A 19194-nucleotide genomic window follows, 5' to 3' on the forward strand; every position below is an offset into this window, starting at 1 on the left:
TCTAACAGAAATAGGAACCACAAATGAGGAAACCCAGTGACTTAAGTGACTTTGACAAATGATAGATTGTTATGCCCAGCACCTGGGAATGAGCATCCAGAAATGGGGAAGGTTGTTGGCTCTCATGAACATCCGTGGAAGGTGGCAAAGGCAGTAAAGTGGTAGATGTCCCTGGCTCAACACAAATTGTGAAGGTTGGAGGCTTGCCCATTCTGAAAACCAGGAGAAGCAGTGATTTGTGGCAGTTGAGGTGATTGAGTGCAGTGCTGGTCCAAGGACAAGTGATAGATTGATATTACTAGGTACTAATGGAGAAGTCTTCACAGAAATGTTATATTTATGAAGTGATGAACCACACATGTACTCAGAATGAGATTTTCACTCTGCAGCGGAGTGTGCGCTGATATGAAACTTCCTGGCAGATTAAAACTGTGTGCCCGACCGAGACTCGAACTCAGGACCTTTGCCTTTCGCGGGCAAGTGCTCTACCAACTGAGCTACCGAAGCACGACTCACGCCCGGTACTCACAGCTTTACTTCTGCCAGTACCTCGTCTCCTACCTTCCAAAAGTTTGGAAGGTAGGAGACGAGGTACTGGCAGAAGTAAAGCTGTGAGTACCGGGCGTGAGTCGTGCTTCGGTAGCTCGGTTGGTAGAGCACTTGCCCGCGAAAGGCAAAGGTCCCAAGTTCGAGTCTCGGTTGGGTACACAGTTTTAATCTGCCAGGAAGTTTCATATCAGCGCACACTCCGCTGCTGAGTGAAAATCTCATTCTGGAAACATCCCCCAGGCTGTGGCTAAGCCATGTCTCCGCATTATCCTTTCTTTCAGGAGTGCTAGTTCTGCAAGGTTCACAGGAGAGCTTCTGTAAAGTTTGGAAGGTAGGAGACGAGGTACTGGCAGAAGTAAAGCTGTGAGTACCGGGCGTGAGTCGTGCTTCGGTAGCTCAGTTGGTAGAGCACTTGCCCGCGAAAGGCAAAGGTCCCGAGTTCGAGTCTTGGTTGGGCGCACAGTTTTAATCTGCCAGGAAGTTTCACACATGTACTGTTCATTTCTCTTCACAGAAGGGAGAGTTTGCAATGGATATACCAAAGCTTAAATCGGGCAACAGATCAATGCAACACCATTATATTAATGGATGACTGCTGGTTTAGATTCCATAGTGTGAGTCAACATATTTTAACTTAGCAATATGCCAATATCAGCTGTCCTCCATGAAGGGGATGTCCTTGGACAAGGCAGTATTTTGCTTGGTGATACGGTGTATCTTCATGTTTTCTCAGATACCAACATGTCTTTTCACGTGGAAATGTGACTGTGCAAGTTTGTGAAGATGATATGTCTGCTGGTTATTGCCCTTATGCCAGTGTGATAGCTGATTCTGTCATTGTAGAATATTGCTTTACGATGTCATCCAGCAGTAATTTCATATATGGGTTTCTTGTATAGCCAATGATTCAGTGTACTGTGTGGCCAGTTTGATCTCTCAGTGTAAGCATATTTGTAAAGCTCTTGAGAAGCATGTTGCTGCTTGTCATTTTTCTTCCCAGACCCCTTCTACACTGACACCAACTTTACATTAAAGAAAAGCATTTGTTTTACTCTGTAGCTCATACATAACATGACAAATAGTATTACACATCATTGTATGTGCTGTATTGTTGCTAAGGAAATCACACCCCTATGTTAGCATTATTCCTACTTACTTAAACTGGCATGCCCATTTTGTATACTTTGTAATTCTCAACATGGGATTTTTTTAATGTCATTTATGCAGTGTCATGTTTTCTAGATAATTTCTGGCAAAAAAACTGTCTTTTATATTCTACTGGGTTGCAGATAGATTTACACTTAAAATTTTTATTGCCAAGGTGATTTGTTCCTATGGCCATAGTAAGTGTACAAAACATGGATGGATAGATGCTGACTGTATTGAAAAGCAATTAAATTGCTTGATAGTGGTACAACTATTATTCCCATGGCAAACACTATATTTGGGATAGGGGTATTTTCCTTGGCCTTGAGGGGGAAAGACTCATTTTAGATTAAAAATCCACTCATTTTCTGACACAGACATCCTTTATGTCAAGAAAGGAAGGAAGGAAGAAAGATTAGGGGCATTCCTCATCAAATCAACAAATGAAAATATGATTTTCAACCTGACCCTCTTGGATTTATTAGAAATTAAGTATGAATATAGTATTCATAAATAGTAACACAAAAACATTTTTTCACAGATTTTTTATAGATTAATTGGTGCTCAAAAATGTAAAAGATATCAGATTTTTAACTTGCAGAATGATGATGATATGTTCACAGCTTGTTCTAATTACGCTAGAACAATAAAACTAAGTTCATTTGAAAGCTCTTTTAAAGGGATTTCATACGATAAATTAGTTGAACTATATTCTTTTTGTACAAGGTCATCATTATTGAATGTAAGGAATTTTGAAAAACTGTATTTTTAAAACTCTCAAAAAGATACTGTTTTCCTCTGCATATTCTAGAAGTTTCAACATGAGATGACCATCAGATCAATACCAAACGTAATTTTTTGTTTAATCTGATGCTGTAATTTACTTTCAAAAGTTAATTTATTTTAAATATTAAGCCTACTTTTCATCAGCTAAGCATTATTGTGTAATTAAATGTGGACATCAAAATAAAATAGCTTAGAATAGACAGTTGAAAAAAAAGTAATAATATTTGCCTCAGTGTTGAATTAAATAGTATAAGTTGCAAAACTTTAAAAAACCAGTACAACCGAGTACCAGAGGTAGGCCTAAAATCAGTTAGTTATTAGTTCTTATTACTTATTTTGATGGGTCATATCAGTCCAATTCATCAAGCTTCTAGCCAACGTCACCATTCCGGACCAAGCGAGGTAGTGCAGAGGTTAGCACACTGGACTCACTTTCGGGTGGATGCCAGTTCAAACCCATGTCCAGCCATCTTGATTTAGGTTTTCTGTGATTTCCGTAAATCGCTTCAGCCAAATGTTGGAATGGTTGCTTTAAAAGTGCACGGCCAACTTCCTTCCCCATCCTCCCCTTATCCGGTGGGACCGATGACCTCGCTGTTTGGTCCCCTCCCCCAAAATCAACCAACCAACCAGCATTTCTGCATGGGATAATGTATATATTCACCCTGTAGCAATTTGAGGATTCAAGATTGCCTTTAGTTATGGAAAGAATGTCGCCATGACTGGGTAATGTAAAGATGTGGATGGTCCAATTGGATATAGGAAGCTAACTGTAATTTAATTGTTTTCCTAATTTTTTTCAGCTACACAGGCATACCACTAGTGTCCATTATATTCACAAACAATATATCTTTTGATATCATCAAAGGATATCACTGTCAACAGCTCTTACCTGTTCAGTTTTGCTTTCATTAGAGTCCAAATACAATTTTTTTGTTTTGTTTTTCTGTTTTGTTTCTTGCATAGGGGAATACAGGCATGAAGTTTTTGTCTCCCTACATTTGTGTACCATTTCTCAAATCTCTTTGTAAGTTTCAGTTAATCATTTTCATGATCTTCCATAGTAGCACACCTGAAACTGATACGTTTTACATTATTCTTGGCAAACACACAAAGTTCTTCAGGTATCATGATTTGATCAGTGTATGGACGTTGCAGACTTGCTCAGGCAGCCAGTCACATGACTGTTCCACCAACACTGTCATTAGGTCCCTTACCATGAGAAGTGGCTGAAAAATGCCACTGGGCTTCAGTATGAAACTCTTCTTCATGGTAGCACAGGTTGATACTAAGCTGCCACTCTATCAGAGAAATAGTACATTTTACTAGATTTTTTATTAAACTTTTTGGTCAGAAAGTCAATGAAGTGCAGCTGGAACAGATGCACAGCAACAATGTCATGGGTGAGGCATTTTGATGTTATAACAAGGAGATGCATGCTCACATTTGTCGCCGTCCTTGTAATAAGCTACAAAGAGATGAATTGTTGTTGTGTTTTGGTCCAATTGTAACTTGGACTCCATTCTGTACAATCAAGGTGTAATTCTCAGCAAAATCACAAATCACCAAGAACTCACACCCTTGAAGCTCATTTTTCAATCGTGTTTGGAAGGCCACAAAGGATTGTCATGTAAACGAGTTTGTCAAAAAAATCATTAAAGAAGTTTGTGATGGTTTCTAGAGATGTTTCTTGTGAATATAATAGATGCTGTAGGTTAGCCTGTATGGTTGGAAAAATTAGAAAAAGGATGAAATCACAGGTAGCTTCTTATATCCAATTAGACCATCCACATATTTCACATTACCCGGTTATAAACACATTCTTTTCGTAACTAAAGGCAGTCTTGAATCCTCAGACTGCTACAGGGAGAACATATACATTACCACATGTGGAAGTGGTGACATGCAGCAAATTGATTGGCTAGAAGCATGATGAATTGGGCTGATATAACTCATCTAAGTAAGTAACAAGGACTAATAACTAACTGATTTTAGGCATACCTCTGGTATTCGATTGTATTTTTTTTTTTTTTTTTAATAAAAGATTTGCAACTTACAGTTTTCAGTTCAACACTGAGGCAAATATTAGTGTTTTTCCCAACTATCTGTTCTAAGCTATTTTATTTTGATATTCCAATTTAATTATACAATTACACCTAGCTAATGATAGATAGGCTTGATATTTAAAATAAATTAACTTTTGAAAGTATTTTACATCATCACCTTAAACATAAAATTACTTTTGATATTGATCTGATGCTCATCCTATATTGAAACCTTCAGAATATGCAGAGCAAAACAGCACCTTTCACACATATTTGTAAGAGTTTTAAAAATATATTTTTACAAAATTCAGAACATTCAATAATGATGTTCTTATTTAATAAAATTAATATATTTCAGCTAATTATATCACATGAAAGACGTTTAAAAAAACTTTCAAATGGACTCAATTTTATTGTTCTAGCTTGATCAGAATACAATTTGTGAAAAAATCAACATCATTCTGCAAGTTAAAAATTCCTGTGTCTTATATTTTTGAGCACCTATTACTCAGTAAACTTTCATCAGAAAAATGTGAAAAAAATGTTTTGTGTTACTTTTTATGAATACTACATACAAATTTAATTTCAAATAAATCTAAGAGGGTCAGGTTGTAGCACTTATTGATTTGATATGGAATAATACATTAGTGTTTAATTTTCTGTTGACAATGAGGTCCTTAAAGACAAAGAGACCACAAACTTGGACTGGGGAAGAAAATAGGCCATGCCCTTTGAAAGGAACCATCTCAGCATTTGCCATAAGTGATTTGTGTAAATAATGGATAATCTAAATCTGGATGATGCATTTGATCTGAACCATCATTTTCCTAATTACACATATAGTTCTTGTTGCTTGTGTTTCATAGCTGTCATAAATCATAGAAAGGATACTTGTAATATCTCAAGTTAGTATACAAATTATGTTTTATTGTAGGACTGCTTTCAGTCAGAGACCGTTTTCCAGTACAAATTTTAATTAGTGACAGGAGCTGCATAAAACAAATGATCATTTTATTGTACATGTGTAACTCCTGCAAATAACAAAAAAATTTACTGATAAATGGTCTCAGACCGAACCCAGTCATACCATAAAAAATAATTTGTACAGCAGCTTCACATGAAAGTGGTTTCTACAAGTACAATGTTTTATCACCGTGTCCCCTCACTTGATTTTAAGTGACTGCATTTTGTGCAGTATTTTCTTTTTCTGTAAGTAGTGAAACATTACCCTGGAAATTTTGCAAAGCTGTCATCCACAACTGTCATATACTCTTCATTGATCCCAAAATATTTTCCATGCAAAATTACTGCCTCTGTGGAAATATTAGAAGTGAAAGGGTGCCAAATATTGTGAATACAACGTTCCAGCATTTTGTTCTTCAAATCCTTCAATTTTCACATTGCAAAAGTACTTTACGAAGAAGGCCTGATATGAGAGGGAAACATAGGAACTGGATCGCATAGGTTACACTATTGACATACATGAAATTGCATTTCCCCATTTCAGTACTGAGCTGGATATAACTGTTATCAATTTTATCAGTTGCATTATTGTTCCTTCCCCTTGCTGAAACTGTTCACAACACTCAGAATAATTTTTCAAGGAACTGTATAGTATGGTTTCACTGTTACAGACAGTGAAGCCATTGAGTGTCAACTTTTGTTCAAATGTGTGCAAGCACACTGCTCAAAGATGTAAGTGTTGAAAAATATCCCAAGTTTCCTGTGTAAATCAAGACACTTATCTATGTGGTTCTTTGCATTTCTGTTCACTGTAGTGGCATATTATTAACTGGCATAAACAAATAAGTGAAAAGCCTCTTACTGTGTTACACTGACCTACTGCAAAACACAAGAGCTAATTGATCCATCAGACCTGAGTGGGAAAAAAATGAAAAGTAAAGTGCAAAAGCAAAGCCCACAAACAAAGCAAGAACCAATAAGGCCTGTGGTCAGCTGATAGTAAACACTGGGTATCATTGATTGAAAACTGTTGTAGCTTCATTGTGATGGTGACATTCCAATGTTTGCTGTGGGAAGCCCGGTGGGGTCATGCTTATGGGGTGGAATGTCCAGCAGCACCACTCTTCTCAGACAAGTGGAAATACGTCTTCCAGTTCTACAATGCTGGAGTTACAGATACATGAAGTCCCAGATTCACTTTGCCATCCATACTCGCCTTTGAAAATTTACAAAGAAAGTTTGTAATTTATGAGTCGTGCTGACCCTCTCATTCGCTGAATGTGTGTATGCCAGCCTTCTCCAATTCCTTAATTGTATATACACTAACCAGTTGTCAGTTGACTACATGCTCCCTGGAGGAAGATACTGACATCTCTGACTTTGCACTTATCTAAAGTTGTGTCAAATTTTCATTTCACGTATGAAATTCTAACCTTGTTGTTAATCAGTCTATGTCAGTGTGTAGTGCTCATGTAAGTTGTTGACTGTATAAATCATATCTTGTCTACCTTTTCAGATTTTCGAATTGTCTTACCACACCAGTATTACATACCAGTCAACAAATGGAATACTGGACACCATGTCATCATTTTCGGTAATGTTATTTCATGACTTGCAATTAGCTGTTAAAAATAACTTTGAGTTTTTGACCTGTTGTTGTGGTCTTCAGTCCTTAGACTGGTTTGATGCAGCTCTCCATGCTACTCTATCCTGTGCAAGCTTCTTCATCTCCCAGTACTTACTGCAACCTTCAGCCTTCTGAATCTGCTTAGTGTATTCATCTGTTGGTCTCCCTCTACGATTTTTACCCTCCACGCTGCCCTCCAATGCTAAATTTGTGATCCCTTGATGCCTCAGAACATGCCCTACCAACCGGTCCCTTCTTCTTGTCAAGTTGTGCCACAAACTCCTCTTCTCCCCTACTCTATTCAATACCTCCTCATTAGTTACGTGATCTAACCATCTAATCTTCAGCATTCTTCTGTAGCACCACATTTCAAAAGCTTCAATTCTCTTCTTGTCCAAACTATTCATCGTCCATGTTTCACTTCCATACATGGCTACACTCCATACAAATACCTATTTGACCTATTGCAGTGAATATGCAGGTTTCTTGTTTGTAAGTATGTGTCTATTAATGCTATATTTGTGACGGTATGCACTGGTGCACCATATTGGGACCTCAGATGAAAAAACGTCAGAGCTGCAGATTTTGAAATGTGGTACAATAAACTTTTGCTACAGTTGAAGTGTTGTAGGCTAAAACAAATGTTGTATTCACACTTTTAAAATGCTCAGAAAATCGTTAATATAATATTTTAAAAGGTCTAAATTTCAAAAACACCCCCTGGAAGGTCACAACACTGGAACCTAACGTTGTACGAATCAATCACTGGTGTCTACTACCCCATGCCAGAAAAAGTAGTAGCAGCTCGTAGGTGTGTGGGGTTGTTTTGGTGCTACAGTCTAAGCTGCTAACACTGGCCCACTTACCACGTAAAAATGATACAACTGACGTTTGCTGTTAGAACTTGGGCATTTGTGTTACACATGCTCCTTGTGCCTCTCCCCTTTCTCAGCGCACACCTTGTGGAGAGGCCGTCTGCAGCTTCCAGATGAAAGTGTGTGTGAATGAGCAGATTATTTTGGAAGGAAAGGTTTACATGTTTTGAGGTGACATTAAAGATTTTGTGACATTAAAGATTTTGTACAAGACGATATAAACATATGCTCCATTATTGAAAGCTCTTGGGTTTTCAGCCTAGTACCAGTGTTGAACTTCCAGTAAATGATGAGTATGACATTCACTGAAATCTGAAACCCAAGAGTGTTTCAGCAGCAATAAGTATATCTTGCGAAAGATTATACTCACCTATATAAGCTCAGTTGTCAATGATTTTCTAGATGCAGTTATTTGAACCTATCAGGGACAGAAGTGTTGTGAAGGAAGGCAAATTAAAAAACTATTGTCTGTGTTTTTTCTACATGTACATAAATACTCTGCAACCCACTGTGAAGTGAATGTTATAGGTATGACCATTTGACGGACCAAGCAGTCGCTTGGAATGAAAATTTGAGAGGGACGCCAGAGTTGCCCAAGTGCAAAACTTTTATACAGGGTGAATTATTAGTGAAATCTGGCACATGGAAGTACTAGATAATACACATAGAAGCAAAAATGGTCCAGAAAACATGGGGCCTCAAGCAACCCACTTGTGAGATAATTGTGGCTAGGCCTATATCGTTCTGAGCTCATCCTGACTACAGTATGGAATAGTGTCCTGGTTAGTATTTGAAAAGTGAATCATTCAATTAACTCTCCTCTAACTGAGCTTGTATTTCACCCAAGGCCTTCCTGAACAAAAAGTACAATACTATTTCAGCATATTACAAGCCACAATGTACTGTTCACTTGTAACTGTTAAAGGAGGTATGGTATTCAATGTGTTGTCCTTACATTTGGAGGTGATACTGCACTCGCCACTGCAGTCAGTTACAAAGTCTTTCACCACATCCCTTCAATGTCTCTTAAATCTTGACAAGACTGTAGACTTCACTTACAAGATGACCCCAAACAAAAATACAAAGGATTGAGTTCAGGCGACCTTGGAAGCTGAGGTACAGATTGCATTTTACTTATCCATCTAGGATAAGGTGACCATATTTTCTTGAACAAGAAAATGGGACATCTTAACTTTGTTCTAAATGGAAAAGAGACTGCATAAAATTGTTTTGCCATTAATACAAAGGTTTCAAAACTAATGATAAATAATCAATATGTAAATAATTTATAACTTACATATGTAGTAGCTCTGAATTCACTCCACCCAAATGATCCTCTACAGTTATTAGTGCAGGAGTCATTCCTCATTTATATTTTGCTGATGAGTTGATCTTCTTCAGTAAGTGCACTTCACCATTACACATTTTGTAAAAATTTACACAGCTGTGAGTAAAGATCACCATATTAATCAACATAGCTTTTATAGTCTGTACTGAATACGCATTCTTACCATTTGTCCACAAACCATTCATATGAGAAAACACTAATTGAGTGAGGACATTAGTTTTGGGTAAACAAAGAAGAAATTCTAATATTTTAAGAAAATTTGTATAAGGTCCATTGTTCGTATTACAAAGTAAAATAATTTCTATCCAACAGTCGCAAGGTGATATTTTTCCAGTATTCATTTTTCTAATATTTTCAGTGAAGTATATAGTTTGATATACACATACTTATCATACAATACATATTGTGTTTTACAGTTGAAGGTGCCATTTCGTGAATGAAATCTTCGGTCTTTTGTATATCCTTCCATTGATGTAATGTGTGAACAGTTACCCAACTGCAGTCTTGCAAACACTCCATGGATTCAAGCCACTTATTTAAATATTTAGTTGCAGTTTGATAAAATTTTGCAATCTCTGAGTATAATCCCTGATTTTCCAATTTACCAAGAGTTGATCTGACAGTTGATGTTATGAAAAAACTTCACCCTTGGAAACTAAATTTGATTTTATGTCATCTAATACACGTAATTACTTCAAAAACTGTAATTGTTTCACTCTCTACTCTTTGAACTGTAATGAGAAAAGTTGTTGCTTGGTTATGAAGAAAGTACATCCAGACAAGGATTTTCAAAGAATGATTTGATAACGAGTGGTCATTTATTTTGAGATTCAAAATATGATTTCAGAGGAACAAATATAGTCAGAAAAAGCTCGATCATAGGGAGTAAAGCAAGGCACCTAGCCTAAAACTTCATACTCCTGGTCTACAGATTTACAAAATTCTGCAAGATTCTCTACTCTTACAGTATGTACATAGAAATAAGAATATATTTTAGAAACAATGCCTTCAATATCAATACAATGGTCATCAGCAGCCATCTGGATAGCATTGTGGATTATTTGAGCATAACACCAACCCCACGTAAGTTTTGTGAAGATGTTATTGATGCCTGTTCCAAATACACCACCAAAATTGCAGTTCATATTACCTGCATAAAGAGTGATCATTTTTTCTTTTAAGTTATTATTTTCAAAACCTCACTTAAAAATGTTACTATAATTTCTGAAGTTTCTGCAGGCAATGATTTCAGATCCAACATTTTTTAAGTTTTTAACTTAAATCCCCTCAGTAGGATTAAAGCACCTAACAACCAAGGGAAATATTTCTACATTCTTATGGTTTGATGCACCTGTTATGCCATGCACCACCTCATGTTAATTTGCACATTATAGATGTAGGTGTACATTACTGAAATAACATTAGCTTTTTATAAATCAGATTCTAGTTGAGAAATGGCACATGCAATTAATACATTTAATGTAATTCCCTCAATTTTGCTATGGGCACAATTTAGGGTTGCCAGGTATTCTGTCTTTTCAGAATATCTATTTTTTTCTTTAATCTAATTTTTTCTTTCATCTAATTTTTTCTTTTGCTGGAGTCCCAAATAATCCATTTTTTCTTTAAGTTCTTGTTGATGCAAATACTTTCCTGAATTTCAGAAGAATTTTAAACACTGTGGAACCATAACGTGGCTGTTTGCAGGGATATATGTATAGTAAATGTTCATAGTGGTTACAGATATGAGGTGGTAACACAACCAATCACTTCTTGAGAATAAATCCTTATCGGCTAGCATCATACTGAGGTCTGTGCGCTTAGAGCAGGAATTTTGCCCACATTCTGCTTGAGACTTATCGGTACAGTGTGGCAGGCTTCCTGATTACGCATTGTGTTCAACTGCAGACATCTGTAGCAATCTAACAGTTATTGTACTACATACGATTTTATTTAATCATATTCCTTACTAAACACTACTAACACGTATGAACATAAACCTCCGTATAATGCACTTGTGAAAAACGTTGTTACCTCTGTTTGTCATTTCTGCCATAGACAGTGATCAGTTATGGGGGGTGGGGGGCAGGCATTGTGTGCAATGTACAAAATAGAGAGAGAGAGAGACACTTCGCCCTTTTCATTCTCGTCGCCTTGCAACAAAATTCAGTATATCTTCCTTTACGCACATCATGGACGGTGCCACACGCGCAGACTGCAGCAACCACAAGCCTTTGTTCCATAGCCTATTGTGATATATTCTCAAGAAGTGAATTGAAGATTTTGAAATTTAAACACACTCAAGTGTATCTGAAGATTTGGTAAAATAATCAAACAATGGAAAATCCAGGATGGATTGTAACAATATTATGAGAAGAAAAGTTGCTACTCACGAATAGCGGAGATGCTGAGTCACAGATAGGCACAACAAAAAGACTCACAATTAAAGCTTTCGGCCATTGGCCTTCGTCTACAATAGACATGCACACACACGACTGTAGTCTCAGGCAGCTGAAACCGCAGAGAGAGAGAGAGAGTGTGTGTGTGTGTGTGTGTGTGTGTGTGTGTGTGTGTGTGTGTGTGTGTGTGTGAAAACCGCTGGCTCCTACAAATCTGAATAACATTTTAGACATTTTAAGATGCTCGGAAAAAACATCATTTTTTTCCATTGGCAACAGACACATCAAATAAGGGCAACAGAAGAAAGTTTCCTGTTTGCATTCGCTATTTTGATTCGCTGAGTTTAATTGGAAATGCTGATGAAACCTCTTTTGGAGTGACTGATTAGTACACCTATACTAAGAAAACCAACGTGAGGTTCATGACACAGGGTATGTCCCATTGTACCAGTTACAAGGATTTCTTCTTGTTCCATTCGTGTATGGAGCGCGGGAAGAATGATTGATTGAATACGTCTGTGCATACAGTAATTATTCTAATCATATCATTACAGGCCCCATGTAAGCGATACATAGGGGGTTATGGTATATTCCTCGAGTCATCGTTTAAAGCCTGTTCGTGAAACTTTGTTAGTAGACTTTCTCGGAATAGTTTATGTCTGTCTTCAAATCTTTCAGCTCAGTACATTCAGTATCTCTGTGATACTATCCCACAGATTAAACAAACCTGTCTCTGCTCGTGCTGCCCTTCTCTGTATAAGTTCAATATCCCCTGTTGGTTCTATCTGGTACAGGTCCATTATACTTGGGCGATATTCTAGGATGTGTCATATGAGTGATATGTGAGCAATCTCCTTTGCATACTGATTGTGCATTTCCCTAGTATTCTACCAATAAACTGAAGTCTGCCACTTGCTTTACACACCATGAAACGTGTGATCATTGCATTTCAAATCTCTATGAAGTGTTACACCCATGTATTTGTATGCGTTAGCCGATTCCAGCTGTGACTCACTGATATCAGAGTCATAGGATAACATGTGTTTTTTGTTTTGTGAAGTGCAAAATTTTACATTTCCCAATATTTAAAGCAAATTGCCAATGAAACTTCCTGGCAGATAAAAACTGTGTGCCGGGCCGAGATTCGAACTGTGAGGACGGGGCGTGAGTCGTGCTTGGGTAGCTCAGTTGGCAGAGCACTTGCCCGCGAAAGGCAAAGGTCCCGAGTTTGAGTCTGGGCCCGGCACACAGTTTTAATCTGTCAGGAAGTTTCATATCAGCGCACACTCTGCTGCAGAGTGAAAATCTCATTCTGAAAATTGCCAATGTTTGCATCACTTTGAAATCTTATCAAGGTCTAACTGAATATTTACACAGCTTCTTTCAGATAGTATTTCATATAGATAACTGCATCGTCTGCAAAAACCCTGATTTATCTGTTAATATTGCCTGCAAGGTCATTAATATACAATATGAATGGCAAGGGTCCCAACACACTTCCTTGGGGCACACCCGAAGTCACTTATACGCCTGACGATACCTCTCCATCTAAGATAACGTGCTGCGTCCTCCCTACCAAAAAGTCCTCAACCTAGTCACAAATTTCACTTGAGACTACGTATGCTTGTACTTTTTCAATAAGAATATCTGTGGTACTAAGTCAAATGCTTTTCGTAAGTCAAGAAATACAGCGTCTACCTGATGGCCTTGATCCAAAGCTTTCAGTGTCATATGAGAAAAGTGCGCATTGGGTTTCACATGATCCATGTTTTTGAAATCCATGGTGGTTGGAATTAAGAGGTTATTCTGTTCAAGGTGCCTCATTATGTTTGAATTCAGAATATGTTCCAAGATTCTACAACAAATCGATGTCAAGGATATTGGAAATAGTTTTGTGTTTTACATCTACTAACCATCTTGTAGACGGGTGTGACGTCTGCCTTTTTCCAAGATTGAGCACGGTTTTTTGTTCAAGGGATCTACGATAGATTATAATTAGAAGTGGGGCTAATTCATCCGAAAATTCAGTGTATAATCTGACTGGTATTCCATCACGTGTTGGAGCTCTGATCAATTTTAACGATTTTACTTGTTTCTCAACACCACTGATACTAATACTTATTTCATTCATTTTTTCAGTGGTACAAAGATTAGATGGCCTCGGGCAAGTACAGAAAGGGTCAACAGCCTCAAAGGTGCGGGGCAAAGTCAGGACATGTGGGGACCAAGCAGCAATCGGTATTGTAATTATAAACTGTCAAAGCTGCAATGGTAAAGTGCCGGAACTTTAAGTGCTGGTAGAAAGCACCGAAGCTGAAATCGTTATAGGTATGGAAAAGAGATCAATTCTGATGAAATTATTACAAAGGCACAGACGGTGTTTAGAAAGGATAGATTGCATGCAACCGGTGGTGGCGTGTTTGTCGCTGTTAGTAGTAGTTTATCCTGTAGTGAAGTAGAAGTGGATAGTTCCTGTGAATTATTATGGGTGGAGGTTACACTTAACAACCGAGCTAGGTTAATAATTGGCTCCTTTTACCGACCTCCCGACTCAGCAGCATTAGTGGCAGAACAACTGAGAGAAAATCTGGAATACATTTCACATAAATTTTCTCAGCATGTTATAGTCTTAGGTGGAGATTTCAATTTACCAGATATAGACTGGGACACTCAGATGTTTAGGACGGGTGGTAGGGACAGAGCATCGAGTGACATTATACTGAGTGCACTATCCGAAAATTACCTCGAGCAATTAAACAGAGAACCGACTCGTGGAGATAACATCTTTGATCTACTGATAACAAACACCCGAACTTTTCGACTCTGTAAGCGCAGAACTGGGAATCAGTGATCATAAGGCCATTGCAGCATCCCTGAATATGGAAGTAAATAGGAATATGAAAAAAGGGAGGAAGATTTATCTGTTTAGCAAGAGTAATAGAAGGCAGACTTCAGACTACCTAACAGATCAAAACGAAATTTTCTGTTCCGACACTGACAATGTTGAGTGTTTACGGAAAAAGTTCAGGGCAATTGTAAAATGCGTTTTAGACAGTTACGTCCCGAGTAAAACTGTGAGGGACGGGAAAAACCCACCGTGGTTCAACAACAAAGTTAGGAAACTAATGCGAAAGCAAAGAGAGCTTCACTGCAAATTTAAACGCAGCCAAAAGCTCTCAGACAAACAGAAGCTAAACGATGTCAAAGTTAGCGTAAGGAGGGCTATGTGTGAAGCGTTTAGTGAATTCGAAAGTAAAATTCTGTGTACTGACTTTGCCACTGGTAGCAGTTACTTCTGTAAAATATCTGGGAGTATGCGTACGGAACGATTTGAAGTGGAATGATCATATAAAATTAATTGTTGGTAAGGCGGGTACCAGGTTGAGATTCATTGGGAGAGTCCTTAGAAAATGTAGTGCATCAACAAAGGAGGTGACATACAAAACATTCGTTCGACCTATACTTGAGTATTGCTCATCAGTGTGGGATCCGTACCGGATCAGGTTGACGGAGGAGATAGAGAAGATCCAAAGAAGAGGGGTGCGTTTCGTCACAGGGTTATTTGGTAACCGTGATAGCGTTACGGAGATGTTTAGCAAACTCAAGTGGCAGACTCTGCAAGAAAAGCGCTCTGCATTGCGGTGTAGTTTGCTGTCCAGGTTTCGAGAGGGTGCGTTTCTGGATGAGGTATCGAATATATTGCTTCCCCCTCCCGAGGAGATCACGAATGAAAAATTAGAGAGATTCGAGCACGCATGGAGGCTTTCCGGCAGTCGTTCTTCCCGCGACTGGAACAGGAAAGGGAGGTAATGACAGTGCCACGTAAAGTGCCCTCCGCCACACACCGTTGGGTGGCTTGCGGAGTATAAATGTAGATGTAGATGTGAAACTGGGGCAATTCTCCTGAATTTTCCTTTGTAAATGAGCATTTGAAAATGGAGTTATGCATTTCAGCTTTTGCTTGCTAGCCTCAGTTTCGGTCCCTGTCTCATTCACAAAGAACTGGACACTAACTTACGTGCCACTAACAGCCTTCACATACAACCAGAATTTCTTTGGGCTCTGTGAAAGATAACTTGACAATATTCTGCTGCAGTAGTCATTGAAGGCATCCCGCATTGCTCTCTTGGCAGCCAAACCTGTTTCGTTCAGCATCTTTCTATCTACAGCCCTACGCTTGTTTTACATCTATTCTGCGATAATCTATTTCTTTAGTAGTTTCTTTACAGTGACTGTATTCCATGGACGTTCCCTCCCTTTATGATTTGTTCTACTGGTTATATATCTGCCCAGTGCATGATCCACTGTTCTTTTAAACTTGAGCCATAGTTCCTCTACATGCTCCTTCCCTGTGCTGAAAGTTTGAAGTTCCTCATTGAGATATTTCACTATTGATTTTGTATCTATTTTACTGAACACATATATCTGTCTGGTTGTTTCGGTTGTCGTTTGTACGTTGGTAAACACTTGCTACAACTGCATCATGGTCACTGCTACCAGTTTCGATGTGGACCTCCTCAGAGAGATCAGGTCTATTTGTTGCTATTAGATATTACAGTCATAGGATACTATTTTTTTGTTTGTTTTTACATCTCTGGAAATTTAGAGCAAGTTACCAAGCGATGTGGAAAGCATACTTCGAAAGCTTATCAAGACCTGAATGAATATTCATGCAGCTTCTTTCAGACTTTTCTTCATTATAGTTAACTGCATCATCTGTAAAAAATCTCAGGTTACTATTAATCTTGTCTGCAAGGTCATTAATATACAACATGAACAGCAATGGTCCCAACACACTTTCCTGGGGCGCACCGTAAGTTACTTCTACGTTTGACGATGACTCTCCAGTCAAGATAACATACTGTATCCTCCCTAACAAATAGTCCTCAATCCAGTCAGAAACTTCATTTTATACCACACATGAGCCTACTTTTGACAATAAACATACATGTGGCACTGAGTCAAATGCTTTTGGGAAATCAGTAAGTCCTGCATCTACCTAACTGCCTCGATCCAAAGCTTCCAGTATGTCATGTTAGAAAAGTGCGAGTTGAGTTTTATATGATCGACGTTTGCTACTGCAAAGTTTAAGATATCTACAGGTTGTGTGTGAATAACGTTTCTTTCATACAGTGCTAGTGCAAGCGTTAATTTTAGCATAAATAAATCTGTTTTTCATTCACTTCTCAATAAGAATAAAAGTATTATAAAGGCGTATTGCACTAATTATACACTTCACAATGCAATTAAGAACGCGACTGATGAATTAGACAGCGATGTGGAAAGCATAGTTCTAAAGATTTCTAATCATTTTACCGTTTCTGGAAGACGAAGAGAGGAACTGAAATCTTTTTTCCAGCTCGTGGAACTGGAATGTTCTCACAAGATGGTTTCCTTTGACTACAGCTGAAAGCAGGATCCTTGTGAACTGGGATGCCATCAAGAACTTTTTCCAAAGTATTGGTCTTGAAGACCTCTAAACAAATGTATCTTCTGACTGATAAGCTAAAACAGAGGCAGAAGTATGATTTTTATGGTTGCGAGGCAAATGAACGACTTGATGGCTTATCTCCCTACCGAAAAAAAGTTTCAGCAGACTTCAACGGCTTTTGCTGTATTTTACTTCATTATCTGGAAAAGAGATATGATATTACCGCCAATAATCGATATACTTGCTTATCTGGTTTTTCCATGGAGAATGAAATTAAATTTAAAGACTTTAAAACTGCAGTGGAAATTCTTAACCTGAGAGATCACATTTGTACTGACAGCTTGTATGTGAAGAATTCTCTGAATGGAAGTCTAACTTACCTGAAAATGTGAACAAAGACGCTAGTGATGTAACGACGTGATTAAGTATCTTCTCAGCTGTACCAGAACATAATGTACCGAATATCTGTAAGTTAGTGGGATTCTTGTTCACTATACTAGGATCTAATGCTTTAGTGGAAAGTGCGTTCTCACCAATGAATAATTAATGGAATGAAACAAAAAATCGATATAGTACAGAACTGATTGAAGCAGAGCTCCAAATTTTGGCGAACTGATGGTATTCATCATTTTTTAAAAATTTCGTCCTTTAGATGTTGTCCTCCCGTGCGAATACATTCGTGAAATCTGCTGTTGAGATTCCTCATTGACTGTTGCAACTCTCAGTTGGGATATTGTGAATTGCATCCCGAATTATCTGTTTTAACTCGTCCAGGGTTCTTGGTCGAGTCGTGTAGACATTGCTCTTGAGGTAGCCTCACAAGAAGAAAAATCGCAAACGGATAAATCTGGCGATCTAGGAGGCCAGGGAATGTTACCGAATCGTGAGATCACACGGTTGCCAAACAATTCTCACTCACATGCCATTGATTGCCGTGCAGTGTGTGATGTCGCCCCGTCCTGTTGAAACCTGGCTTCTTGAACGTTTGGAAAGTTGTTCAAAGCATGTGTAACGAAAGTTTGTAACATCTCCACGTAGCGATCGGCGTTGACAGTTATTGTTTTTCCTTGTTCATTCGCGAAAAAATATGGTCTGATAAAGCCATGTGATGAAACACCACACCATTCTGTCAGTTTACTAGCGTGTAAAGGGCACTAATGAACGATTTTATAGTTTGTGTTTGACCAGTAACGGTATTTCTGTTTATTCACATAACCTTTGACATGAAAATGTGCTACATCTGACATCCACAACTTGTTTAGAAATTCATCGTCATTGTTTATTTTGTCATCATTTGTTGACAGAATCCTAATCAGAACCCGTAATCGTTGTCCTTCAATTGTTGCACCATCTGTAATCTGTACCGATGACATTTTAAATCATGATGAAGAATTCTGTGAACACTCTCCCGGGACATTCCAACCACTGCTGCATGCTTACGAATTGAACGCCAGGGGCTCCGTAAGACAGACTCACTGAAAAAACGCACTCTCCTTGGTCGCCCTGTTTGTTTTCTTCTTGAGGGCAGATCTAGTCTCTTCAAAGTTGTTAATCCAACATTTTATCGTGTGTTTCAGTGGGACGGCATCATGACGTCCTAAATTATAAAAACGTCGAAAGTCCATTTGTGCCGCTACCAAACTATCATTGTTTTTATAAAACAGTTTTATGGCTAACGCACGCTGTTATCCGTTCCACTGATCCATGATTACTGAAATGGTGGACTGTTTACTAGCCAACTGTAACGAACCCGCAGTGCTACCACTTGCCCATGGCTGCCACTACTCATTTAAAACATTCCCGTTATTCTGTGTCACTCTGTATGTGGAAACATTTAGTATATACTCACTTTTATCTCTCAAAGAAACTAGAAAATTCGGAAATACTGCGGTTTTATCCCCTCCAAAAACGGAGTAGCTTCGAAAATGCTCCGTTTTTTCCCCTAAAAAAATGTGGCAACCCTAACTCACAACTAAATTGTGAATCAAAAGTGTGTTGGAGAAGTTTAGGAGTACGGTCCATTGA

At 38.2% G+C, this 19194-nt stretch overlaps 1 long non-coding RNA gene across 2 annotated transcripts in view; it reads right to left on the reverse strand.

Moving 5' to 3' along the window:
- LOC126482382 (uncharacterized) overlaps positions 1–18866 on the reverse strand; it is a 28805-nt gene extending 9939 nt beyond the window's left edge. Inside the window, exons 1-3 of one of the 2 annotated variants that reach the window (XR_007587644.1) lie at positions 17550–18866; positions 17055–17243; positions 9289–9435 (exon numbers count right to left, since the gene is read on the reverse strand). This is a non-coding gene — a long non-coding RNA (uncharacterized LOC126482382). The remainder of the gene's footprint in view (positions 1–9288; positions 9436–17054; positions 17244–17549) is intronic. The other variant, XR_007587643.1, reaches the window with a different exon arrangement.
- Positions 18867–19194: the final 328 nt, after the last annotated feature.

The sequence above is a fragment of the Schistocerca serialis genome, chromosome 1, assembly GCF_023864345.2.
Source record: "Schistocerca serialis cubense isolate TAMUIC-IGC-003099 chromosome 1, iqSchSeri2.2, whole genome shotgun sequence".
In the NCBI taxonomy this organism is placed as follows: Eukaryota; Metazoa; Arthropoda; class Insecta; order Orthoptera; family Acrididae; genus Schistocerca; species Schistocerca serialis.